Source organism: Scylla paramamosain, unplaced genomic scaffold (assembly GCF_035594125.1).
Source record: "Scylla paramamosain isolate STU-SP2022 unplaced genomic scaffold, ASM3559412v1 Contig121, whole genome shotgun sequence".
NCBI lineage: Eukaryota > Metazoa > Arthropoda > Malacostraca > Decapoda > Portunidae > Scylla > Scylla paramamosain.
Window position 1 is genome coordinate 87,501 of NW_026973786.1, and position 27,369 is coordinate 114,869.

A 27,369-nucleotide genomic window follows, 5' to 3' on the forward strand; every position below is an offset into this window, starting at 1 on the left:
TCTAGCTGTCTTCTACCGCTATTTTCATGCTAACTGCTCTTCTGATCTTGCTAACTGCATGCCTCCCCTCCTTCCGTGGCCTCGCTGCACAAGACTTTCTTCTTTCTCTCACCTCTATTCTGTCCACTTCTCTAACGCAAGAGTTAACTAGTATTCTCAATCATTCATCCCTTTCTCTGGTAAACTCTGGAACTCCCTGCCTGCTTCCGTATTTCCACCTTCCTATGACTTGAATTCCTTCAAGAGGGAGGTTTCAAGACACTTATTCATCATTTTTTGACCACTGCTTTGACCCCTGTATGGGACTGGCATTTCAGTGGGCATTTTTTTTATTACATTTTTGTTGCCCTTGGCCAGTGTCCTTCCTACATAAAAAAAAAAAAAAAATAGTAGTAGTAGTAGCAGTAGTAGTAGTAGTAGTAGTAGTAGTAGTAATGCTATTTTTCATATATTTAGTAATTTTTTTTTTTCATATTATTATTTATATTTATATTTTTTGTTTTGTTTTGACATTCATACGAATGCTATAAAGGTGAAGCATAGAAATTTATTTGATTGATTAATTAATTTATATATCTATTTATTTTGATTTTTTAAATTAATTAATTTATTTATTTTTATTATTATTATTTTTTTTTTTTATGTCTCTATGATAAGCAAAGCATTATAGAATTTATGAAAGCACATATCCTCTAGAGTCTTGCCCTACAAAAGATTCTGTAAAGTAAAAAATAAAGGGAATAAGTGTCAGTGACGTTTGATGAATAGAGGAAGGCGTGGCAGAAATTACCATAAAACGTATATAAATGAAAATTTATCTTCCTCGTATTTTCCAACTTGCGTTTGCTTCTTGAAAATTTAACTGGGTGGGTCATATAGCAGACATATTGTTCTTTCCTCCATTGTAGTTTGTTTCCAGCAAGCCCCCTAAATAAAGTTTCTGTTTTTTTTTTTTTTTTTTTTTTTTTAAAGAAATGAGGAATTACATTCTAACGCTGATCACTGAGCGGAGCGTAGACGAGCTGCTATCCTCAAGGACGTTACCTCTCTCTCTCTCTCTCTCTCTCTCTAAATAAGACTTTAAATAAAAAGAATATATATATATATATATATATATATATATATATATATATATATATATATATATATATATATATATATATATATATATATATATATATATATATATATATATATATATATTAAAAGACAATGAATATCCTCTGGGGAAGGGGTGACAATCCTTATTTAACCCTTAATTTCAGTTGAATTTTGACAAGTCTACGTTAAAATGTTTCCATTTTTCTGCAGTGATAAAGAAACGTAGAGGGGTAGCTAATATATTTAATTGTTAATTGTATCTTTTTTTCTTTCTTTTTTTCATTTATTCTTTTATTAATTTTTCTTTTCATTGCTTAATTATGCATTATGCCGACACTGCAGGTTACAATTGCAGATATTGCAAGTATTTTTGACACAATACAAGTACATCCAGCTAAACTATTGCTACAGTATAGAGAGAGTATTTCGATTACATACCTTATTCTTCATCTTCTTTTCTTCTTTTTTTTTTTTAATAAATATAATAATAAATAAATAAGTAAATAGGTATTGTCAAATGAAATCGTCGAGATTACGCAGGGGTTTCGGGCAATACTTGGATGGGTGACTACACAAGCCTCATCTGTCTGAAAAAAAATAAATAAATAAAAAAAATAAGAATAAGAATAGGGAGAATGAACGAAAATTTTAAGTAATAAAGATAACAGTAAGAATTATTATAACAAGAATAAGAAAAATTACAATAAAGGAATATAAAAAAAAAGAAAGAAAGCATCCCATGTCTTTCTTCCTAATTGTCATAGAAGGGTGAATTCTTTTGTATATTTTCCAACATTTCCAATACAACGATATGAATGGGGGAAGAAAGAATAAGAATAATAGAAAGAAGGCCTCCCAACACCTAGTTCTCCGGTCTTGGCCAATTAGCTAACGGCGGGATCAGCGCAGTTAAGCAGGGGGTCCGGGAAGAACTTGGATGGGTGACCACAAAAGCCTCATCTCTCTGAGAATAGAAAAAAATAGCAATAAGAATGAGGAGAATGAACGAAAAACGAAAATAATAAAATAACAATAACAACTATAATAAAAAAAAGAAGATTAAGAATAAAAAGAACAAAAATAAGGGAAAAAAGTAATAATATATCTCTCTTGCTAATTGTCGTAGAATTATGAATGAAGGGTTAATTTTAGTGCATATTTTCCAACATTTTCAGCACAACAATGCAACAACAATACAGGAAAGAATAAGAATAAGAGAAATAAGCCCTCCCAACACCTTGTTCTCCGCTCTTGACCAATCAGCTGACGGCGGGATCAGCAAGGTTAAGCAGGGGGTCCGGGCAGAACTTGGATGGGTGACCGCACAAGCCTCATCTCTCTAAAAGTAGGATAAATAAGAATAAGATAAGGAAGAATAATAAAAAAAAATGAAAATAATAAAGATAACAATATTAATTATGACAAGAATAAGAAAAAAATAGAATAAAAAGAATGAAAAAAATAAGAATATCACAACTTTCTTGCTAATTGTCTTAGAATTTTAAATGACATGTCAGTTCTGCTGTATATTTTCCAAGATTTGTTATGAATGAGGGAAGAAAGAATAAGAATAAGAATAAGAATAAGAACAAAATGAATTAGACTAACAATAATGATCACATCTTTCATGCGGTGACTGCGTGGGCGATGAGCCTCACTGGACGTTTCTGACCAATCACAAGGCAGGGTTGGAGTCGTCGGGCCCACCCGATTCATATATAAAGGGATTTTGTGGGAAGCGCGGGCAGACTCAGCTGAGTGTTCGTTGTGAGTTGTTGTTACCACAACTATGGCACGTACCAAGCAAACGGCTCGCAAGTCCACTGGTGGCAAGGCGCCCCGCAAGCAGCTTGCTACAAAGGCAGCTCGCAAGTCTGCTCCAGCCACTGGAGGTGTCAAGAAACCCCACCGTTACAGGCCTGGAACCGTTGCTCTCCGTGAGATCCGCCGTTATCAGAAGAGCACTGAGCTGCTTATCAGGAAACTGCCTTTCCAGCGCCTGGTGCGTGAAATTGCTCAGGATTTCAAGACTGACCTCCGCTTCCAGTCCTCTGCTGTCATGGCTCTCCAGGAAGCTTCCGAGGCTTACCTCGTGGGTCTGTTTGAGGATACCAACCTGTGCGCCATCCATGCCAAGCGCGTGACTATCATGCCAAAGGACATCCAACTGGCTCGTCGCATCCGTGGCGAGCGTGCCTAAGAAGTCATCCACGAATGATCTTCATAACAGCAATATCTAGGCCCTTTTTAGGGCCAAACATCTCTTTCATTAAAGAATTTTCATAGACAATCTGTTTGGTTTTGTGGAAGAAAATATTTATTTTCCATCTTTCAGTATCAGGTATCGACTTTCAACTCAATATCCTTCCCCCCTTTTTTTTTTTTTATATTATTATTATTATTCCCTCTTCCATGGCCATATCTCTTTCACTTGGGAGAATTTTTATCTTTCTTTATCTCTATTTTTTTTTTATCTTTTCTTTATCTCCACAGAATAATAATCACGATAATAATAAGCATAATAATAATAATAATAATAATAATAATAATAATAATAATAATAATAATAATAATAATGATACAATAATTATTATAATAATAATCATAATAAAAACAACAATATTAATATTATTAATAATGATAATAATAATAATAATAATAATAATAATAATAATAATAATAATAAAAATAATAATAATAATAATATTAATAATAATAACAATAATTATAATAATAATGCATTTGTCTATATCGTATCTTTTTTCCTTTTCAAGTGTGGCTCCAATGGAGCCGGGTATTATTTTATACTGGCAGCAGTATACTGGCCGCCTGTTTACTTGGAGGAGGTATACTTGGTAACAGCCTTGGTGCCTTCAGAAACAGCGTGTTTTGCCAGTTCACCAGGCAGAAGAAGACGGACAGCGGTCTGGATTTCCCGGCTGGTGATGGTGGAGCGCTTGTTATAGTGTGCCAGGCGGGATGCCTCGGCAGCGATGCGCTCGAAAATGTCATTCACGAACGAGTTCATGATTGACATGGCCTTGGAGGACACGCCAGTGTCTGGGTGGACTTGCTTGAGCACCTTGTAGATGTAGATGGAGTAGCTCTCCTTCCTCCTGCGCTTCTTCTTCTTGTCGCCCTTGGCAATGGCCTTCTGTGCCTTGCCAGCTTTCTTGGCAGCCTTTCCTGATGCTTTGGGAGGCATAGTGTCGCCGTACTGCTGTGAGAACGAGTGTGCGTTTTCTCAGTTGAAAAGTGGTATATATATTAGCGTGCCTACTCAGGATCAGGAGTCGCCACCTCAGCGAGCGTCCTGATTGGTCCAGACGCGCTCTGGGCCGATCTGATCTCGCGTATATATAGCCGTTTTTCCCAAAATTCACTACTTGCTCGCAGAGCTACCGACGAGGTTAGAGTACTCGCGCTCCTCATTTATCACCAACAACAACAACTACTACTACTACTACTACTACCACAACATCCATTATCATGTCTGGACGCGGCAAGGGAGGAAAGGTGAAGGGAAAGTCAAAGTCCCGTTCCAGTCGTGCTGGACTCCAGTTCCCGGTCGGCAGGATTCATCGCCTTCTAAGGAAAGGCAACTACGCCGAGCGCGTGGGTGCTGGTGCCCCCGTGTACCTTGCGGCAGTTATGGAGTACCTGGCTGCTGAAGTCCTTGAGCTTGCCGGCAATGCCGCCCGTGACAACAAGAAGACTCGCATCATCCCACGTCACCTGCAGCTGGCCATCCGCAACGACGAGGAACTTAACAAGCTCCTCTCCGGAGTCACCATTGCACAGGGTGGCGTGCTGCCCAACATTCAGGCCGTGCTCCTTCCCAAGAAGACTGAGAAGAAGTAAATAAAGGGCCTCCCTCCCCTTCAGCCAATATCACCATCAATCCGGCTCCTCTTCGGAGCCACACGTTCAAACATCTAGAGAGTTGTGTAGACTATACTGGTATATCAATAATAAGCAAGTAGTGTATTTATTTTCGAGTTAGTTATTTGTTATTATTATTATTATTATTTAGTCAGGCACGCAAGTGACCGAGAATAAATATGTATACTATATTTCTACTAATGTACCTGCTGTGTGTCACAGTGGAGAGTTGATTAGATGTGTTGCCTATTGTGATATGTTGAGCGTCTTTTTCATCTCAATGTATATTTTGTTTTATGAGAAACTGAGAACGATGAGGGGCGTGATCATTGAAATAAGTCAATGATAATAATAATAATAATAATAATAATAATAATAATAATAATAATAATAATAATAATGATAATAATAATAATAATAATAATAATAATAATAATGATAATAATAATAATACTTGGAGAAGACCTGATGAAGTGAGAAAGATGGTTATAATTAATAATGGTTTCTTTTCTTAGCTCAGATAGTGATAGTGAACATGGTTATGAGAAAGTAGTAGTAATAATAGTAGTCTATGGTCCTTCTTTCTTTTCATGTTTGTGGACCTTAAAAAGGTCCGGGAGATGATGTTATTCAATGATGATAATGCAAGCTGAATAGCTGGCACCATCTCAATAATGGAGCGATTTAACCACCAAATCCGTACAGGGTACGGCCCTGACGCTTGAGGGCGTAGACAACGTCCATGGCAGTAACGGTCTTACGCTTGGCGTGCTCGGTATAGGTGACAGCATCCCTGATAACGTTCTCAAGGAACACCTTGAGCACCCCACGAGTCTCCTCGTAGATGAGACCAGAGATGCGCTTGACGCCACCTCGGCGAGCTAGACGACGGATAGCAGGCTTGGTGATTCCCTGGATGTTATCACGCAGAACCTTACGGTGACGCTTGGCGCCTCCCTTTCCAAGACCCTTGCCTCCCTTGCCGCGGCCAGTCATGGTGATGAGAGCTGCTAGTACGACGTCCGAACGGTCTAACAGGAAGCTCACGAATGTGCCTCAAAATAACATAACATAACATAACAAAGAGAGAAAAGATGGGGAGGGGGAAGTGGGGATAGTGGGAAGAATAGGGGGGTGATAAGAAGGGAATTGTAGTAGGAGAAATAGTCACTGGGGCTTAACCCAGGCGCAATTTCAATGAGGAAGGACATCTTTTTTTTTTTTTTTTTTTTTTTTTTTTTTTTTTTTTTTTTTTTTTTTTTTTTTTTTTTTTTACGTGTTATATTCATGCTAAGATGGCAAGGGGGACAAGGTCTTTATCGGGGAAAGCAGGAGAGTCCGCCACCAACCGAGCAGGCCAAGCCCAACACAGCCACAGCCACGAACGCCGCCCACGCACCCAAAACCCCGGGCCAAACCACGCACAAGTTAGGGGCCAGACTATCCAGAGCCTGCACCATCAGGATGTGAAAGAGGAGTGAAGGACAGTCAGAGTAGAAAGGGTTTTTTTTTTTTTGCTTTTTATTGGTTCAAAGAAGGACAGAGGAAGAAGTACATCCGTATAGCGGAGGGACCTACAGTTTTACGTGGGTTCCGAACCACGGATAGTAGTAGAGTGATTTGGTGATGGCAGGGATATTTAATGTATGATGTAATGTGGTGGGTGAAAAAGCGGTGTCGGTCCTTTCTGCTCTTGTCCTGTGACTCTTCCTGCAAAAAGGCCAACCTGCTAAAGAAAAGAGAAGTATAAAAAATGTTGTGGTGTTATGTGCATGGGGAGGGTGAGGATGGTTTGTGATAATGATTGACATGATGGTAGGATGTGCAATGACAGAGGCTCGAAAAGGCTCCCTCACCGCAACGAGGGGTCAAATCTAATACCATCTGCTTGCACGCGGTAAGTCGCTGGTGGCGGGGGGTGAATGGGGATTCCTGCATGGATGCTTCCAGGGCCCCGCCCCACCATCTCTTGACTACCTTCCTGCCCAGCCCTTGCCGCACCCAACTACCTCTGTGTGGGGGGTGAAGTGGCTTCCACTGAATGGTGTGGTTACCGTCCCCATCATCAGTACTGGCCGCTCCTTAACTACCTCGGGGGGTACCGCTACCGGAACGTCATGCCGACGTCCGGGGGCCCCATTGCCGTGACGTCAGTGGGAGGAGTGCGGTTCGTGCTATCCCCGTCTCTCTGGAAGTGGTCCGGTGCCCCCTTGAAACCTAGGCTGCGAGGCAAGAAAATAATGTATAAAAAACAAAAATATGAATACAAAGCCATAAGACAAAAAATATGAAAAAACCACTAGGTGTTGCCACACGACCCCACTCCCTCGGTCAGAGGCATGGTATGTTAATGGCGGTGATTTTTTGTCGCGTCCCTTTCCCAAGAGCGGTCCGGTGCCACCTTAAAACCTAGGCTGCGAGACAGAAAAATAATGCACAAAAACAAAAATATGAATACAAAACCATAAGACAAAAAATATGAAAAAACCACTAGGTGTTGGCACGCGGGACCGCCCACGTGAACGAGAGAACGACGATGATGCCACTCAGACACCATGAGTGGTACAGAGAAAGGAGATAGTGAAGGGAAGAAAGGAGGAGTCCATTATTAGAAAACAGGTTCAGGAGGCACAGTGGGAGGATCAAGGAGATTGCAGTGCGGCAGGTGACGGAAAGGTGGGGGGAGGTTGGTAATGAAATTGTATGTGATTGTGTGTCTGTCGGAGAAGGAGCTTAGTTGTTTTTCGATTCTATTGTGGAGTGTTATGTTAAGGGGGGGGATGTTGGACTCCTGGTGAATGGAGAGAGAGGTTTGGAAGTCGAACCATTTCGTCCCAAGAGCGAAACGAATTGCTCGGTTTTGAACTTTTTGAAGTTTAGAGAGGTTGGAGGGAGCAGAGAGAGAGAGGGCAAGAGGGCAGTAGGTTAAGAGAGGGAGAATGAAAGCTTTGTAGAGGTGAAGTTTTGTTTTTGTGCTGCTGTCGCGAAATCTTTCCAGGTTGCTCAGGGCCTTGGCGGCTATGGTTGCTTTTTGTTTTATATGTATATTGAAGTTGAGGTGCTTATCTATGGTGAGGCCAAGCACTTTGTTGTTGTTACTGATGGGGATTGGGGTGGGGATTGGAGTAATTCTGTTTAGTGAGATTTGGCGGGGCTGACTTCTTTTAATGTTGAAATAAGTGACTTTTGATTTTTCGGGATGGGAGAGAATTCGCCATTTCATCTCCCACAGGCTAGTCGCCATCAGTTCCCATTGAATTTTGTCGGTTAGGAGATCTAACGACCTGGCACGGGCCAATTGCGTTACATCGTCCGCGTATTGAATAGTTAGTGAGTCATTGTGGGCTGGGAGGGGTAGGTCAGCTGTGTACATGTTAAAAAGGGTGGGGGAGAGTACGGAGCCTTGTGGGACTCCAGCCTGAGGGGTGAAAAATGGCGAAAAGTTGCCCTGGTGGCGGATTCTTGTCTGTCTCTCATCCAGAAAACTACACAAGATGCGTTGTGTTAGAAAAGGGAGATTGAAGTTATTACAAATTTTGTATTTCAAACCGGTGTGCCAAACGGTGTCAAAAGCTTTCTTGACATCTTTTGTCACGAGTGCTGTCTTGTAATATGGCTTGTTGAAATTTAGGTAGGCTACTATGCTGTTAAGGGCGTCCTCAGTTGAGGCGTTCCTCCGGAAACCGAACTGCTGTGGTGCCAGCAATCCGTTACATTCGAGGAACGCTCTCAATCTTAAGTTGATTAGACGTTCAAAAGTTTTTCCAAGAATTTCAAGGAGGCTTATGGGGCGATAGTTTTCTGGTAAGTGAGAGTTTTTTCCGGGCTTGGCAATAAGGGTGATGTTTGAAATTTTGAAAGCCTTTGGGAAGTATCCAGAGGCGAGGCAAGCATTGAAAATTTTTGTCAGGCTGGATATGATTTCTGGAGGAAGGCTCCGCACCATCGGCCATGTGACTCCTGAGGGGCCGGGGGCTCGCCGCGGAGTATGTCTGAGCAACCTGGTGACATCCTCCTCCTCAATGGGTGTGGTGAGAGGGTGTTGGGGATCTAGGTGTGTTAAGTGTATAATGTTATGTGGTAGCGTGTTTGCTATGTTTCGGCGCACAAGATCGGTGATGTGGTGTATGTGGGCAATACTGGGCTCATGGGGAGGGAAAGGGTGTGGTTGGAAGGTGTTGCACCAGTGTGTCTGGAAGGTGTTGGTGACCTGGTCTGGGTTGGTGACTCGATCACCGTTCACTAGGAGGTACTCGAATCTTTCCCGGTGGCATCCCTTCAGCTTGTGCACCATGTGCCAGAACTGAGTAGGATTTTTGCAGCGAGCTCCGTCCATAAGGGAGACTAGGTTCCTCCAGTGAGCGCTGTGGTCATCCTGTAGGCTATTTAGTATGTGTGTGCGAAGGGTGCAGAGGTCTCTGTAGATGGGTATGTGGTTGTGCATGTTTTGTAAAAAGCGTGTTCTGTAGCACACTAGTAGTCGTTGTGTTTTTATGGAGGGTCTGAAGTCTATGTGAATTTTGTGTTGTTTCTTTGGTGTGTGTCTGTTGGCTGATGTCAGGATGTCACTATGTAGTGTCTCTAGGGCACTGTCTATTATTGTATAGGGTTGGCCTTCGAGCTGTGGTGGTTGGTGTAGGTCTGAAAGAGTTTTCCTGAATCCCTCCCAGTCGGCGGAGCGGTAGTCGGGGACAGGTGGGGATGGGATAGATATGGGGTTTGAGGATATTTTTAGAATTAGGGGGACGTGGTCTGAACCACAGATGGGTCCGTAGGAGATGTGGTGATGGAAAGGTAGGGATTGCCGGTTGGAGAGGATGAGATCCGGCCTGCCATTCCCATTGTGGGTATAGCAGGTAGGAAAGTCAGGGCCAAGGAAACGGAGGCGTTTCAGTTGTGTAAGTTGTAGAAGTTGGTGTCCATGTTGGTTGTTCTTGGTGTGTCTAAATGCTGTGTGACTGGCATTGAGGTCTGCCAGTATATAGGCTGGTATGTTTGTGTGATTGAAGAGATTGTTGAGACTGGTGAGAGGGAGCCCTGTATCCGGTCTGCTGTATGTGGTGGCAATAAGAAATATCCCGTGTTGTGTTTCGATCCTGGTGGCCAGGAAGTGTGCTGAAGGCCAGTCGGTTATGTGGATGTGTTTGATGGTGCATTTGACCATGACAGCTACGCCATCATGACGTGTACCTGTAGTGTAACGTGTGTTATATCCATATAGCTTAATTGGTTTTGTTGGTGAACCTGTGTGGTTCAGGAGGACGATGTCTGGGTCGGTTGATCGAATAGCTTCTGAAATAAGGTGCCGGTTATTCCAGTAGCCGCGACAATTTAGTTGCATGATCGTAATCATGTTTTCTTAACTCTCGATGTGGTTCGTGTGGGTCTAGGGGAGGTGGGTTGTGTACCCGGAATGTGTCTTTTATGTGCGGTGTTACTGGCTTGTGTTGGTGTGTTTTCGTTCGTTTTTGTGGTGGAGGTAGTGGTAGGAGTGGGGCTGTTGGGTTGCGTTTTCCCAGAAACTGTGTCCTCACCGGTAGCTAGGTTCCCGGTTGGAAGGAGGCTGGATTGTTCGGTGGAGGAGGAGTTTGGTTCCTGATTAGGGACTGTAGGAGCTTCTGTTTGTTCAGCAAGGTGGTGTTGTTGGTTTGTTTGTGTAGGGGCTTCTGTTTGTTCCACAAGCTTTTGTTGGTAGTGTTGTTGATTTGTTTGTGTGAAATTTGGTGGGAGTTTTATTGTTGGACAACCATTGTACTCCAGCAGTGAGTTCATGGTTTCTGCTTGTTTTCTCAGGTCACCGAAGGAGGTTTGTATGGAATATTTGATTATAATTTCGGCTAGTAGCAGTTTTTCCATGTTTGTGTTAGAAATTGTGTTCATGTGTGTTGGGGTGGCAGGTGTGGCTGCTTGAGCGTAGGAGTTGTTTGGCTGTGAAGAGGTTGTTGGTGTTGCTGTTATGGAGTTTTGTTGTTGCTGCTGGGTGCGTTTAACTGGGCATTTGAACGAGACAGCAACGTGTTCGCCGTCACAGTTAGCGCATTTTAATGTGGTTGATTGGCAGTTTCTATAATCGTGGCCCTTAGCTGCACACTTAGAGCACACTTGTTCTTTCTCCTTACATTGGTTTGTTCTATGACTGAATTTATAACACTTATAACATTGATTTACCGGACGGTATTCCTCAATGCTGACGTTGTAAGAGGGTATTATTTGGGAAAAGAGTTTGATTCCTTTCTTCTGCGCCTGTTCTGCCTGCTGTCTCGATCGTAGCTTTAGTTTGATCATGTGTACTTTTTGTATGAGTTTTATGTCGTCGATCTGGATTCCGTTTTTTTCTTCGATCTCCTCTCGGAGATCCTCGCTGGTTTTTTTCAGTATATAATCGTCGACTCGACGGGCAAGGATTGTTCGAGCGGCGATTTGCTCCGGAGACTCTACGAGCTCGAAGCCTAGAAGTTTTAAATTTTCGGTTGCCTGTTCTGTGGTGTGTTTTTCACGGTCCGCCTCGCTAGCTAAGCCAACGATGATATACGGGCCAGATCGGAAACATTTTGTATGGGGTACCTGTGTTCTGGTAAAGAACGAATTGCTGATGTCGGCAGGAATGCTTGCAGTCTTTATCCGGTACCTTATAGTCCGATCAGGGGGGCGTGGAGCGGCCATCTTATCATAGGGCCGGGCCCTATGATACTGCAGCCTTGTGGAAGAATCTGTGGTGAAAAAGTGTTTTTAAAAGTAAGTGGCGCTACAGCCTTGTGGCGCTACAGCCTTTTGGGTGCTACAACCACGAGTGGCCTATAAACAACCTGTTGTTGTTTCCTATCGCCCTAGAACCTATATCCCGAGGGGGATCCTAGCTGGAGGGAAGAAACCCTGAATATCTAGCCCTGAGGTAGGGCTTGTACGCTACCGAGGTGTCTCTGGGCTGCTCTAGCCAACACTAGAGGCCCCGGTGGCTAAAGAGCGCGGAGCGGGCTTGCCTAAGGCCCGATCCTGACTCTGTCGCCGGTACGAAGAAAAGAAAGGTGGAGAAGGAGGAACAGTTGGCAAAAGTCACTTATACCAATGAGTTACTGCGATCTTCCAGCGATATCCCTTAGGTGAGGCTCTCTCCACAGGGAACGTAGGGAAGACCGCGGCTCCTCGAAGTGACTGCCGGGTTGTCTATCGGTATTCTTTTTTGTTAGTAGGCCAAAGCCTTTTTCTTTGTAGAGTCGTTGGGAGCGAAGATGCTCCTTTTTCGGCAGCTCGTGGGCGAGTGTGTGCGCCTTGCCACCTGCAGGTCTTTTAAAAGACGCAGGAGTGAGAGCGGGAGCGGTGCTGGGTGACTATTGGTTCTTTCCGGACCCGGTAGGCGGAGCTTGTGACTCGGCGGCTCGGTGTAGGGCGGACCTTCTTCCTTCGGAGCTGGCTGCTGGTTGGCTGGCTGCGGCTGGGAGGTAGGAGCTGGGAGAACCTTCTGCTACCAGGGCTTGAGGAAGTGTGCCTCAAAATAACATAACAAAGAGAGAAAAGATGGGGAGGGGGAAGTGGGGATAGTGGGAAGAATAGGGGGGTGATAAGAAGGGAATTGTAGTAGGAGAAATAGTCACTGGGGCTTAACCCAGGCGCAATTTCAATGAGGAAGGACATCTTTTTTTTTTTTTTTTTTTTTTTTTTTTTTTTTTTTTTTTTTTTTTTTTTTTTTTTTTTACGTGTTATATTCATGCTAAGATGGCAAGGGGGACAAGGTCTTTATCGGGGAAAGCAGGAGAGTCCGCCACCAACCGAGCAGGCCAAGCCCAACACAGCCACAGCCACGAACGCCGCCCACGCACCCAAAACCCCGGGCCAAACCACGCACAAGTTAGGGGCCAGACTATCCAGAGCCTGCACCATCAGGATGTGAAAGAGGAGTGAAGGACAGTCAGAGTAGAAAGGGTTTTTTTTTTTTTGCTTTTTATTGGTTCAAAGAAGGACAGAGGAAGAAGTACATCCGTATAGCGGAGGGACCTACAGTTTTACGTGGGTTCCGAACCACGGATAGTAGTAGAGTGATTTGGTGATGGCAGGGATATTTAATGTATGATGTAATGTGGTGGGTGAAAAAGCGGTGTCGGTCCTTTCTGCTCTTGTCCTGTGACTCTTCCTGCAAAAAGGCCAACCTGCTAAAGAAAAGAGAAGTATAAAAAATGTTGTGGTGTTATGTGCATGGGGAGGGTGAGGATGGTTTGTGATAATGATTGACATGATGGTAGGATGTGCAATGACAGAGGCTCGAAAAGGCTCCCTCACCGCAACGAGGGGTCAAATCTAATACCATCTGCTTGCACGCGGTAAGTCGCTGGTGGCGGGGGGTGAATGGGGATTCCTGCATGGATGCTTCCAGGGCCCCGCCCCACCATCTCTTGACTACCTTCCTGCCCAGCCCTTGCCGCACCCAACTACCTCTGTGTGGGGGGTGAAGTGGCTTCCACTGAATGGTGTGGTTACCGTCCCCATCATCAGTACTGGCCGCTCCTTAACTACCTCGGGGGGTACCGCTACCGGAACGTCATGCCGACGTCCGGGGGCCCCATTGCCGTGACGTCAGTGGGAGGAGTGCGGTTCGTGCTATCCCCGTCTCTCTGGAAGTGGTCCGGTGCCCCCTTGAAACCTAGGCTGCGAGGCAAGAAAATAATGTATAAAAAACAAAAATATGAATACAAAGCCATAAGACAAAAAATATGAAAAAACCACTAGGTGTTGCCACACGACCCCACTCCCTCGGTCAGAGGCATGGTATGTTAATGGCGGTGATTTTTTGTCGCGTCCCTTTCCCAAGAGCGGTCCGGTGCCACCTTAAAACCTAGGCTGCGAGACAGAAAAATAATGCACAAAAACAAAAATATGAATACAAAACCATAAGACAAAAAATATGAAAAAACCACTAGGTGTTGGCACGCGGGACCGCCCACGTGAACGAGAGAACGACGATGATGCCACTCAGACACCATGAGTGGTACAGAGAAAGGAGATAGTGAAGGGAAGAAAGGAGGAGTCCATTATTAGAAAACAGGTTCAGGAGGCACAGTGGGAGGATCAAGGAGATTGCAGTGCGGCAGGTGACGGAAAGGTGGGGGGAGGTTGGTAATGAAATTGTATGTGATTGTGTGTCTGTCGGAGAAGGAGCTTAGTTGTTTTTCGATTCTATTGTGGAGTGTTATGTTAAGGGGGGGGATGTTGGACTCCTGGTGAATGGAGAGAGAGGTTTGGAAGTCGAACCATTTCGTCCCAAGAGCGAAACGAATTGCTCGGTTTTGAACTTTTTGAAGTTTAGAGAGGTTGGAGGGAGCAGAGAGAGAGAGGGCAAGAGGGCAGTAGGTTAAGAGAGGGAGAATGAAAGCTTTGTAGAGGTGAAGTTTTGTTTTTGTGCTGCTGTCGCGAAATCTTTCCAGGTTGCTCAGGGCCTTGGCGGCTATGGTTGCTTTTTGTTTTATATGTATATTGAAGTTGAGGTGCTTATCTATGGTGAGGCCAAGCACTTTGTTGTTGTTACTGATGGGGATTGGGGTGGGGATTGGAGTAATTCTGTTTAGTGAGATTTGGCGGGGCTGACTTCTTTTAATGTTGAAATAAGTGACTTTTGATTTTTCGGGATGGGAGAGAATTCGCCATTTCATCTCCCACAGGCTAGTCGCCATCAGTTCCCATTGAATTTTGTCGGTTAGGAGATCTAACGACCTGGCACGGGCCAATTGCGTTACATCGTCCGCGTATTGAATAGTTAGTGAGTCATTGTGGGCTGGGAGGGGTAGGTCAGCTGTGTACATGTTAAAAAGGGTGGGGGAGAGTACGGAGCCTTGTGGGACTCCAGCCTGAGGGGTGAAAAATGGCGAAAAGTTGCCCTGGTGGCGGATTCTTGTCTGTCTCTCATCCAGAAAACTACACAAGATGCGTTGTGTTAGAAAAGGGAGATTGAAGTTATTACAAATTTTGTATTTCAAACCGGTGTGCCAAACGGTGTCAAAAGCTTTCTTGACATCTTTTGTCACGAGTGCTGTCTTGTAATATGGCTTGTTGAAATTTAGGTAGGCTACTATGCTGTTAAGGGCGTCCTCAGTTGAGGCGTTCCTCCGGAAACCGAACTGCTGTGGTGCCAGCAATCCGTTACATTCGAGGAACGCTCTCAATCTTAAGTTGATTAGACGTTCAAAAGTTTTTCCAAGAATTTCAAGGAGGCTTATGGGGCGATAGTTTTCTGGTAAGTGAGAGTTTTTTCCGGGCTTGGCAATAAGGGTGATGTTTGAAATTTTGAAAGCCTTTGGGAAGTATCCAGAGGCGAGGCAAGCATTGAAAATTTTTGTCAGGCTGGATATGATTTCTGGAGGAAGGCTCCGCACCATCGGCCATGTGACTCCTGAGGGGCCGGGGGCTCGCCGCGGAGTATGTCTGAGCAACCTGGTGACATCCTCCTCCTCAATGGGTGTGGTGAGAGGGTGTTGGGGATCTAGGTGTGTTAAGTGTATAATGTTATGTGGTAGCGTGTTTGCTATGTTTCGGCGCACAAGATCGGTGATGTGGTGTATGTGGGCAATACTGGGCTCATGGGGAGGGAAAGGGTGTGGTTGGAAGGTGTTGCACCAGTGTGTCTGGAAGGTGTTGGTGACCTGGTCTGGGTTGGTGACTCGATCACCGTTCACTAGGAGGTACTCGAATCTTTCCCGGTGGCATCCCTTCAGCTTGTGCACCATGTGCCAGAACTGAGTAGGATTTTTGCAGCGAGCTCCGTCCATAAGGGAGACTAGGTTCCTCCAGTGAGCGCTGTGGTCATCCTGTAGGCTATTTAGTATGTGTGTGCGAAGGGTGCAGAGGTCTCTGTAGATGGGTATGTGGTTGTGCATGTTTTGTAAAAAGCGTGTTCTGTAGCACACTAGTAGTCGTTGTGTTTTTATGGAGGGTCTGAAGTCTATGTGAATTTTGTGTTGTTTCTTTGGTGTGTGTCTGTTGGCTGATGTCAGGATGTCACTATGTAGTGTCTCTAGGGCACTGTCTATTATTGTATAGGGTTGGCCTTCGAGCTGTGGTGGTTGGTGTAGGTCTGAAAGAGTTTTCCTGAATCCCTCCCAGTCGGCGGAGCGGTAGTCGGGGACAGGTGGGGATGGGATAGATATGGGGTTTGAGGATATTTTTAGAATTAGGGGGACGTGGTCTGAACCACAGATGGGTCCGTAGGAGATGTGGTGATGGAAAGGTAGGGATTGCCGGTTGGAGAGGATGAGATCCGGCCTGCCATTCCCATTGTGGGTATAGCAGGTAGGAAAGTCAGGGCCAAGGAAACGGAGGCGTTTCAGTTGTGTAAGTTGTAGAAGTTGGTGTCCATGTTGGTTGTTCTTGGTGTGTCTAAATGCTGTGTGACTGGCATTGAGGTCTGCCAGTATATAGGCTGGTATGTTTGTGTGATTGAAGAGATTGTTGAGACTGGTGAGAGGGAGCCCTGTATCCGGTCTGCTGTATGTGGTGGCAATAAGAAATATCCCGTGTTGTGTTTCGATCCTGGTGGCCAGGAAGTGTGCTGAAGGCCAGTCGGTTATGTGGATGTGTTTGATGGTGCATTTGACCATGACAGCTACGCCATCATGACGTGTACCTGTAGTGTAACGTGTGTTATATCCATATAGCTTAATTGGTTTTGTTGGTGAACCTGTGTGGTTCAGGAGGACGATGTCTGGGTCGGTTGATCGAATAGCTTCTGAAATAAGGTGCCGGTTATTCCAGTAGCCGCGACAATTTAGTTGCATGATCGTAATCATGTTTTCTTAACTCTCGATGTGGTTCGTGTGGGTCTAGGGGAGGTGGGTTGTGTACCCGGAATGTGTCTTTTATGTGCGGTGTTACTGGCTTGTGTTGGTGTGTTTTCGTTCGTTTTTGTGGTGGAGGTAGTGGTAGGAGTGGGGCTGTTGGGTTGCGTTTTCCCAGAAACTGTGTCCTCACCGGTAGCTAGGTTCCCGGTTGGAAGGAGGCTGGATTGTTCGGTGGAGGAGGAGTTTGGTTCCTGATTAGGGACTGTAGGAGCTTCTGTTTGTTCAGCAAGGTGGTGTTGTTGGTTTGTTTGTGTAGGGGCTTCTGTTTGTTCCACAAGCTTTTGTTGGTAGTGTTGTTGATTTGTTTGTGTGAAATTTGGTGGGAGTTTTATTGTTGGACAACCATTGTACTCCAGCAGTGAGTTCATGGTTTCTGCTTGTTTTCTCAGGTCACCGAAGGAGGTTTGTATGGAATATTTGATTATAATTTCGGCTAGTAGCAGTTTTTCCATGTTTGTGTTAGAAATTGTGTTCATGTGTGTTGGGGTGGCAGGTGTGGCTGCTTGAGCGTAGGAGTTGTTTGGCTGTGAAGAGGTTGTTGGTGTTGCTGTTATGGAGTTTTGTTGTTGCTGCTGGGTGCGTTTAACTGGGCATTTGAACGAGACAGCAACGTGTTCGCCGTCACAGTTAGCGCATTTTAATGTGGTTGATTGGCAGTTTCTATAATCGTGGCCCTTAGCTGCACACTTAGAGCACACTTGTTCTTTCTCCTTACATTGGTTTGTTCTATGACTGAATTTATAACACTTATAACATTGATTTACCGGACGGTATTCCTCAATGCTGACGTTGTAAGAGGGTATTATTTGGGAAAAGAGTTTGATTCCTTTCTTCTGCGCCTGTTCTGCCTGCTGTCTCGATCGTAGCTTTAGTTTGATCATGTGTACTTTTTGTATGAGTTTTATGTCGTCGATCTGGATTCCGTTTTTTTCTTCGATCTCCTCTCGGAGATCCTCGCTGGTTTTTTTCAGTATATAATCGTCGACTCGACGGGCAAGGATTGTTCGAGCGGCGATTTGCTCCGGAGACTCTACGAGCTCGAAGCCTAGAAGTTTTAAATTTTCGGTTGCCTGTTCTGTGGTGTGTTTTTCACGGTCCGCCTCGCTAGCTAAGCCAACGATGATATACGGGCCAGATCGGAAACATTTTGTATGGGGTACCTGTGTTCTGGTAAAGAACGAATTGCTGATGTCGGCAGGAATGCTTGCAGTCTTTATCCGGTACCTTATAGTCCGATCAGGGGGGCGTGGAGCGGCCATCTTATCATAGGGCCGGGCCCTATGATACTGCAGCCTTGTGGAAGAATCTGTGGTGAAAAAGTGTTTTTAAAAGTAAGTGGCGCTACAGCCTTGTGGCGCTACAGCCTTTTGGGTGCTACAACCACGAGTGGCCTATAAACAACCTGTTGTTGTTTCCTATCGCCCTAGAACCTATATCCCGAGGGGGATCCTAGCTGGAGGGAAGAAACCCTGAATATCTAGCCCTGAGGTAGGGCTTGTACGCTACCGAGGTGTCTCTGGGCTGCTCTAGCCAACACTAGAGGCCCCGGTGGCTAAAGAGCGCGGAGCGGGCTTGCCTAAGGCCCGATCCTGACTCTGTCGCCGGTACGAAGAAAAGAAAGGTGGAGAAGGAGGAACAGTTGGCAAAAGTCACTTATACCAATGAGTTACTGCGATCTTCCAGCGATATCCCTTAGGTGAGGCTCTCTCCACAGGGAACGTAGGGAAGACCGCGGCTCCTCGAAGTGACTGCCGGGTTGTCTATCGGTATTCTTTTTTGTTAGTAGGCCAAAGCCTTTTTCTTTGTAGAGTCGTTGGGAGCGAAGATGCTCCTTTTTCGGCAGCTCGTGGGCGAGTGTGTGCGCCTTGCCACCTGCAGGTCTTTTAAAAGACGCAGGAGTGAGAGCGGGAGCGGTGCTGGGTGACTATTGGTTCTTTCCGGACCCGGTAGGCGGAGCTTGTGACTCGGCGGCTCGGTGTAGGGCGGACCTTCTTCCTTCGGAGCTGGCTGCTGGTTGGCTGGCTGCGGCTGGGAGGTAGGAGCTGGGAGAACCTTCTGCTACCAGGGCTTGAGGAAGTGTGCCTCAAAATAACATAACAAAGAGAGAAAAGATGGGGAGGGGGAAGTGGGGATAGTGGGAAGAATAGGGGGGTGATAAGAAGGGAATTGTAGTAGGAGAAATAGTCACTGGGGCTTAACCCAGGCGCAATTTCAATGAGGAAGGACATCTTTTTTTTTTTTTTTTTTTTTTTTTTTTTTTTTTTTTTTTTACGTGTTATATTCATGCTAAGATGGCAAGGGGGACAAGGTCTTTATCGGGGAAAGCAGGAGAGTCCGCCACCAACCGAGCAGGCCAAGCCCAACACAGCCACAGCCACGAACGCCGCCCACGCACCCAAAACCCCGGGCCAAACCACGCACAAGTTAGGGGCCAGACTATCCAGAGCCTGCACCATCAGGATGTGAAAGAGGAGTGAAGGACAGTCAGAGTAGAAAGGGTTTTTTTTTTTTTGCTTTTTATTGGTTCAAAGAAGGACAGAGGAAGAAGTACATCCGTATAGCGGAGGGACCTACAGTTTTACGTGGGTTCCGAACCACGGATAGTAGTAGAGTGATTTGGTGATGGCAGGGATATTTAATGTATGATGTAATGTGGTGGGTGAAAAAGCGGTGTCGGTCCTTTCTGCTCTTGTCCTGTGACTCTTCCTGCAAAAAGGCCAACCTGCTAAAGAAAAGAGAAGTATAAAAAATGTTGTGGTGTTATGTGCATGGGGAGGGTGAGGATGGTTTGTGATAATGATTGACATGATGGTAGGATGTGCAATGACAGAGGCTCGAAAAGGCTCCCTCACCGCAACGAGGGGTCAAATCTAATACCATCTGCTTGCACGCGGTAAGTCGCTGGTGGCGGGGGGTGAATGGGGATTCCTGCATGGATGCTTCCAGGGCCCCGCCCCACCATCTCTTGACTACCTTCCTGCCCAGCCCTTGCCGCACCCAACTACCTCTGTGTGGGGGGTGAAGTGGCTTCCACTGAATGGTGTGGTTACCGTCCCCATCATCAGTACTGGCCGCTCCTTAACTACCTCGGGGGGTACCGCTACCGGAACGTCATGCCGACGTCCGGGGGCCCCATTGCCGTGACGTCAGTGGGAGGAGTGCGGTTCGTGCTATCCCCGTCTCTCTGGAAGTGGTCCGGTGCCCCCTTGAAACCTAGGCTGCGAGGCAAGAAAATAATGTATAAAAAACAAAAATATGAATACAAAGCCATAAGACAAAAAATATGAAAAAACCACTAGGTGTTGCCACACGACCCCACTCCCTCGGTCAGAGGCATGGTATGTTAATGGCGGTGATTTTTTGTCGCGTCCCTTTCCCAAGAGCGGTCCGGTGCCACCTTAAAACCTAGGCTGCGAGACAGAAAAATAATGCACAAAAACAAAAATATGAATACAAAACCATAAGACAAAAAATATGAAAAAACCACTAGGTGTTGGCACGCGGGACCGCCCACGTGAACGAGAGAACGACGATGATGCCACTCAGACACCATGAGTGGTACAGAGAAAGGAGATAGTGAAGGGAAGAAAGGAGGAGTCCATTATTAGAAAACAGGTTCAGGAGGCACAGTGGGAGGATCAAGGAGATTGCAGTGCGGCAGGTGACGGAAAGGTGGGGGGAGGTTGGTAATGAAATTGTATGTGATTGTGTGTCTGTCGGAGAAGGAGCTTAGTTGTTTTTCGATTCTATTGTGGAGTGTTATGTTAAGGGGGGGGATGTTGGACTCCTGGTGAATGGAGAGAGAGGTTTGGAAGTCGAACCATTTCGTCCCAAGAGCGAAACGAATTGCTCGGTTTTGAACTTTTTGAAGTTTAGAGAGGTTGGAGGGAGCAGAGAGAGAGAGGGCAAGAGGGCAGTAGGTTAAGAGAGGGAGAATGAAAGCTTTGTAGAGGTGAAGTTTTGTTTTTGTGCTGCTGTCGCGAAATCTTTCCAGGTTGCTCAGGGCCTTGGCGGCTATGGTTGCTTTTTGTTTTATATGTATATTGAAGTTGAGGTGCTTATCTATGGTGAGGCCAAGCACTTTGTTGTTGTTACTGATGGGGATTGGGGTGGGGATTGGAGTAATTCTGTTTAGTGAGATTTGGCGGGGCTGACTTCTTTTAATGTTGAAATAAGTGACTTTTGATTTTTCGGGATGGGAGAGAATTCGCCATTTCATCTCCCACAGGCTAGTCGCCATCAGTTCCCATTGAATTTTGTCGGTTAGGAGATCTAACGACCTGGCACGGGCCAATTGCGTTACATCGTCCGCGTATTGAATAGTTAGTGAGTCATTGTGGGCTGGGAGGGGTAGGTCAGCTGTGTACATGTTAAAAAGGGTGGGGGAGAGTACGGAGCCTTGTGGGACTCCAGCCTGAGGGGTGAAAAATGGCGAAAAGTTGCCCTGGTGGCGGATTCTTGTCTGTCTCTCATCCAGAAAACTACACAAGATGCGTTGTGTTAGAAAAGGGAGATTGAAGTTATTACAAATTTTGTATTTCAAACCGGTGTGCCAAACGGTGTCAAAAGCTTTCTTGACATCTTTTGTCACGAGTGCTGTCTTGTAATATGGCTTGTTGAAATTTAGGTAGGCTACTATGCTGTTAAGGGCGTCCTCAGTTGAGGCGTTCCTCCGGAAACCGAACTGCTGTGGTGCCAGCAATCCGTTACATTCGAGGAACGCTCTCAATCTTAAGTTGATTAGACGTTCAAAAGTTTTTCCAAGAATTTCAAGGAGGCTTATGGGGCGATAGTTTTCTGGTAAGTGAGAGTTTTTTCCGGGCTTGGCAATAAGGGTGATGTTTGAAATTTTGAAAGCCTTTGGGAAGTATCCAGAGGCGAGGCAAGCATTGAAAATTTTTGTCAGGCTGGATATGATTTCTGGAGGAAGGCTCCGCACCATCGGCCATGTGACTCCTGAGGGGCCGGGGGCTCGCCGCGGAGTATGTCTGAGCAACCTGGTGACATCCTCCTCCTCAATGGGTGTGGTGAGAGGGTGTTGGGGATCTAGGTGTGTTAAGTGTATAATGTTATGTGGTAGCGTGTTTGCTATGTTTCGGCGCACAAGATCGGTGATGTGGTGTATGTGGGCAATACTGGGCTCATGGGGAGGGAAAGGGTGTGGTTGGAAGGTGTTGCACCAGTGTGTCTGGAAGGTGTTGGTGACCTGGTCTGGGTTGGTGACTCGATCACCGTTCACTAGGAGGTACTCGAATCTTTCCCGGTGGCATCCCTTCAGCTTGTGCACCATGTGCCAGAACTGAGTAGGATTTTTGCAGCGAGCTCCGTCCATAAGGGAGACTAGGTTCCTCCAGTGAGCGCTGTGGTCATCCTGTAGGCTATTTAGTATGTGTGTGCGAAGGGTGCAGAGGTCTCTGTAGATGGGTATGTGGTTGTGCATGTTTTGTAAAAAGCGTGTTCTGTAGCACACTAGTAGTCGTTGTGTTTTTATGGAGGGTCTGAAGTCTATGTGAATTTTGTGTTGTTTCTTTGGTGTGTGTCTGTTGGCTGATGTCAGGATGTCACTATGTAGTGTCTCTAGGGCACTGTCTATTATTGTATAGGGTTGGCCTTCGAGCTGTGGTGGTTGGTGTAGGTCTGAAAGAGTTTTCCTGAATCCCTCCCAGTCGGCGGAGCGGTAGTCGGGGACAGGTGGGGATGGGATAGATATGGGGTTTGAGGATATTTTTAGAATTAGGGGGACGTGGTCTGAACCACAGATGGGTCCGTAGGAGATGTGGTGATGGAAAGGTAGGGATTGCCGGTTGGAGAGGATGAGATCCGGCCTGCCATTCCCATTGTGGGTATAGCAGGTAGGAAAGTCAGGGCCAAGGAAACGGAGGCGTTTCAGTTGTGTAAGTTGTAGAAGTTGGTGTCCATGTTGGTTGTTCTTGGTGTGTCTAAATGCTGTGTGACTGGCATTGAGGTCTGCCAGTATATAGGCTGGTATGTTTGTGTGATTGAAGAGATTGTTGAGACTGGTGAGAGGGAGCCCTGTATCCGGTCTGCTGTATGTGGTGGCAATAAGAAATATCCCGTGTTGTGTTTCGATCCTGGTGGCCAGGAAGTGTGCTGAAGGCCAGTCGGTTATGTGGATGTGTTTGATGGTGCATTTGACCATGACAGCTACGCCATCATGACGTGTACCTGTAGTGTAACGTGTGTTATATCCATATAGCTTAATTGGTTTTGTTGGTGAACCTGTGTGGTTCAGGAGGACGATGTCTGGGTCGGTTGATCGAATAGCTTCTGAAATAAGGTGCCGGTTATTCCAGTAGCCGCGACAATTTAGTTGCATGATCGTAATCATGTTTTCTTAACTCTCGATGTGGTTCGTGTGGGTCTAGGGGAGGTGGGTTGTGTACCCGGAATGTGTCTTTTATGTGCGGTGTTACTGGCTTGTGTTGGTGTGTTTTCGTTCGTTTTTGTGGTGGAGGTAGTGGTAGGAGTGGGGCTGTTGGGTTGCGTTTTCCCAGAAACTGTGTCCTCACCGGTAGCTAGGTTCCCGGTTGGAAGGAGGCTGGATTGTTCGGTGGAGGAGGAGTTTGGTTCCTGATTAGGGACTGTAGGAGCTTCTGTTTGTTCAGCAAGGTGGTGTTGTTGGTTTGTTTGTGTAGGGGCTTCTGTTTGTTCCACAAGCTTTTGTTGGTAGTGTTGTTGATTTGTTTGTGTGAAATTTGGTGGGAGTTTTATTGTTGGACAACCATTGTACTCCAGCAGTGAGTTCATGGTTTCTGCTTGTTTTCTCAGGTCACCGAAGGAGGTTTGTATGGAATATTTGATTATAATTTCGGCTAGTAGCAGTTTTTCCATGTTTGTGTTAGAAATTGTGTTCATGTGTGTTGGGGTGGCAGGTGTGGCTGCTTGAGCGTAGGAGTTGTTTGGCTGTGAAGAGGTTGTTGGTGTTGCTGTTATGGAGTTTTGTTGTTGCTGCTGGGTGCGTTTAACTGGGCATTTGAACGAGACAGCAACGTGTTCGCCGTCACAGTTAGCGCATTTTAATGTGGTTGATTGGCAGTTTCTATAATCGTGGCCCTTAGCTGCACACTTAGAGCACACTTGTTCTTTCTCCTTACATTGGTTTGTTCTATGACTGAATTTATAACACTTATAACATTGATTTACCGGACGGTATTCCTCAATGCTGACGTTGTAAGAGGGTATTATTTGGGAAAAGAGTTTGATTCCTTTCTTCTGCGCCTGTTCTGCCTGCTGTCTCGATCGTAGCTTTAGTTTGATCATGTGTACTTTTTGTATGAGTTTTATGTCGTCGATCTGGATTCCGTTTTTTTCTTCGATCTCCTCTCGGAGATCCTCGCTGGTTTTTTTCAGTATATAATCGTCGACTCGACGGGCAAGGATTGTTCGAGCGGCGATTTGCTCCGGAGACTCTACGAGCTCGAAGCCTAGAAGTTTTAAATTTTCGGTTGCCTGTTCTGTGGTGTGTTTTTCACGGTCCGCCTCGCTAGCTAAGCCAACGATGATATACGGGCCAGATCGGAAACATTTTGTATGGGGTACCTGTGTTCTGGTAAAGAACGAATTGCTGATGTCGGCAGGAATGCTTGCAGTCTTTATCCGGTACCTTATAGTCCGATCAGGGGGGCGTGGAGCGGCCATCTTATCATAGGGCCGGGCCCTATGATACTGCAGCCTTGTGGAAGAATCTGTGGTGAAAAAGTGTTTTTAAAAGTAAGTGGCGCTACAGCCTTGTGGCGCTACAGCCTTTTGGGTGCTACAACCACGAGTGGCCTATAAACAACCTGTTGTTGTTTCCTATCGCCCTAGAACCTATATCCCGAGGGGGATCCTAGCTGGAGGGAAGAAACCCTGAATATCTAGCCCTGAGGTAGGGCTTGTACGCTACCGAGGTGTCTCTGGGCTGCTCTAGCCAACACTAGAGGCCCCGGTGGCTAAAGAGCGCGGAGCGGGCTTGCCTAAGGCCCGATCCTGACTCTGTCGCCGGTACGAAGAAAAGAAAGGTGGAGAAGGAGGAACAGTTGGCAAAAGTCACTTATACCAATGAGTTACTGCGATCTTCCAGCGATATCCCTTAGGTGAGGCTCTCTCCACAGGGAACGTAGGGAAGACCGCGGCTCCTCGAAGTGACTGCCGGGTTGTCTATCGGTATTCTTTTTTGTTAGTAGGCCAAAGCCTTTTTCTTTGTAGAGTCGTTGGGAGCGAAGATGCTCCTTTTTCGGCAGCTCGTGGGCGAGTGTGTGCGCCTTGCCACCTGCAGGTCTTTTAAAAGACGCAGGAGTGAGAGCGGGAGCGGTGCTGGGTGACTATTGGTTCTTTCCGGACCCGGTAGGCGGAGCTTGTGACTCGGCGGCTCGGTGTAGGGCGGACCTTCTTCCTTCGGAGCTGGCTGCTGGTTGGCTGGCTGCGGCTGGGAGGTAGGAGCTGGGAGAACCTTCTGCTACCAGGGCTTGAGGAAGTGTGCCTCAAAATAACATAACAAAGAGAGAAAAGATGGGGAGGGGGAAGTGGGGATAGTGGGAAGAATAGGGGGGTGATAAGAAGGGAATTGTAGTAGGAGAAATAGTCACTGGGGCTTAACCCAGGCGCAATTTCAATGAGGAAGGACATCTTTTTTTTTTTTTTTTTTTTTTTTTTTTTTTTTTTTTTTTTTTTTTTTTTACGTGTTATATTCATGCTAAGATGGCAAGGGGGACAAGGTCTTTATCGGGGAAAGCAGGAGAGTCCGCCACCAACCGAGCAGGCCAAGCCCAACACAGCCACAGCCACGAACGCCGCCCACGCACCCAAAACCCCGGGCCAAACCACGCACAAGTTAGGGGCCAGACTATCCAGAGCCTGCACCATCAGGATGTGAAAGAGGAGTGAAGGACAGTCAGAGTAGAAAGGGTTTTTTTTTTTTTTGCTTTTTATTGGTTCAAAGAAGGACAGAGGAAGAAGTACATCCGTATAGCGGAGGGACCTACAGTTTTACGTGGGTTCCGAACCACGGATAGTAGTAGAGTGATTTGGTGATGGCAGGGATATTTAATGTATGATGTAATGTGGTGGGTGAAAAAGCGGTGTCGGTCCTTTCTGCTCTTGTCCTGTGACTCTTCCTGCAAAAAGGCCAACCTGCTAAAGAAAAGAGAAGTATAAAAAATGTTGTGGTGTTATGTGCATGGGGAGGGTGAGGATGGTTTGTGATAATGATTGACATGATGGTAGGATGTGCAATGACAGAGGCTCGAAAAGGCTCCCTCACCGCAACGAGGGGTCAAATCTAATACCATCTGCTTGCACGCGGTAAGTCGCTGGTGGCGGGGGGTGAATGGGGATTCCTGCATGGATGCTTCCAGGGCCCCGCCCCACCATCTCTTGACTACCTTCCTGCCCAGCCCTTGCCGCACCCAACTACCTCTGTGTGGGGGGTGAAGTGGCTTCCACTGAATGGTGTGGTTACCGTCCCCATCATCAGTACTGGCCGCTCCTTAACTACCTCGGGGGGTACCGCTACCGGAACGTCATGCCGACGTCCGGGGGCCCCATTGCCGTGACGTCAGTGGGAGGAGTGCGGTTCGTGCTATCCCCGTCTCTCTGGAAGTGGTCCGGTGCCCCCTTGAAACCTAGGCTGCGAGGCAAGAAAATAATGTATAAAAAACAAAAATATGAATACAAAGCCATAAGACAAAAAATATGAAAAAACCACTAGGTGTTGCCACACGACCCCACTCCCTCGGTCAGAGGCATGGTATGTTAATGGCGGTGATTTTTTGTCGCGTCCCTTTCCCAAGAGCGGTCCGGTGCCACCTTAAAACCTAGGCTGCGAGACAGAAAAATAATGCACAAAAACAAAAATATGAATACAAAACCATAAGACAAAAAATATGAAAAAACCACTAGGTGTTGGCACGCGGGACCGCCCACGTGAACGAGAGAACGACGATGATGCCACTCAGACACCATGAGTGGTACAGAGAAAGGAGATAGTGAAGGGAAGAAAGGAGGAGTCCATTATTAGAAAACAGGTTCAGGAGGCACAGTGGGAGGATCAAGGAGATTGCAGTGCGGCAGGTGACGGAAAGGTGGGGGGAGGTTGGTAATGAAATTGTATGTGATTGTGTGTCTGTCGGAGAAGGAGCTTAGTTGTTTTTCGATTCTATTGTGGAGTGTTATGTTAAGGGGGGGGATGTTGGACTCCTGGTGAATGGAGAGAGAGGTTTGGAAGTCGAACCATTTCGTCCCAAGAGCGAAACGAATTGCTCGGTTTTGAACTTTTTGAAGTTTAGAGAGGTTGGAGGGAGCAGAGAGAGAGAGGGCAAGAGGGCAGTAGGTTAAGAGAGGGAGAATGAAAGCTTTGTAGAGGTGAAGTTTTGTTTTTGTGCTGCTGTCGCGAAATCTTTCCAGGTTGCTCAGGGCCTTGGCGGCTATGGTTGCTTTTTGTTTTATATGTATATTGAAGTTGAGGTGCTTATCTATGGTGAGGCCAAGCACTTTGTTGTTGTTACTGATGGGGATTGGGGTGGGGATTGGAGTAATTCTGTTTAGTGAGATTTGGCGGGGCTGA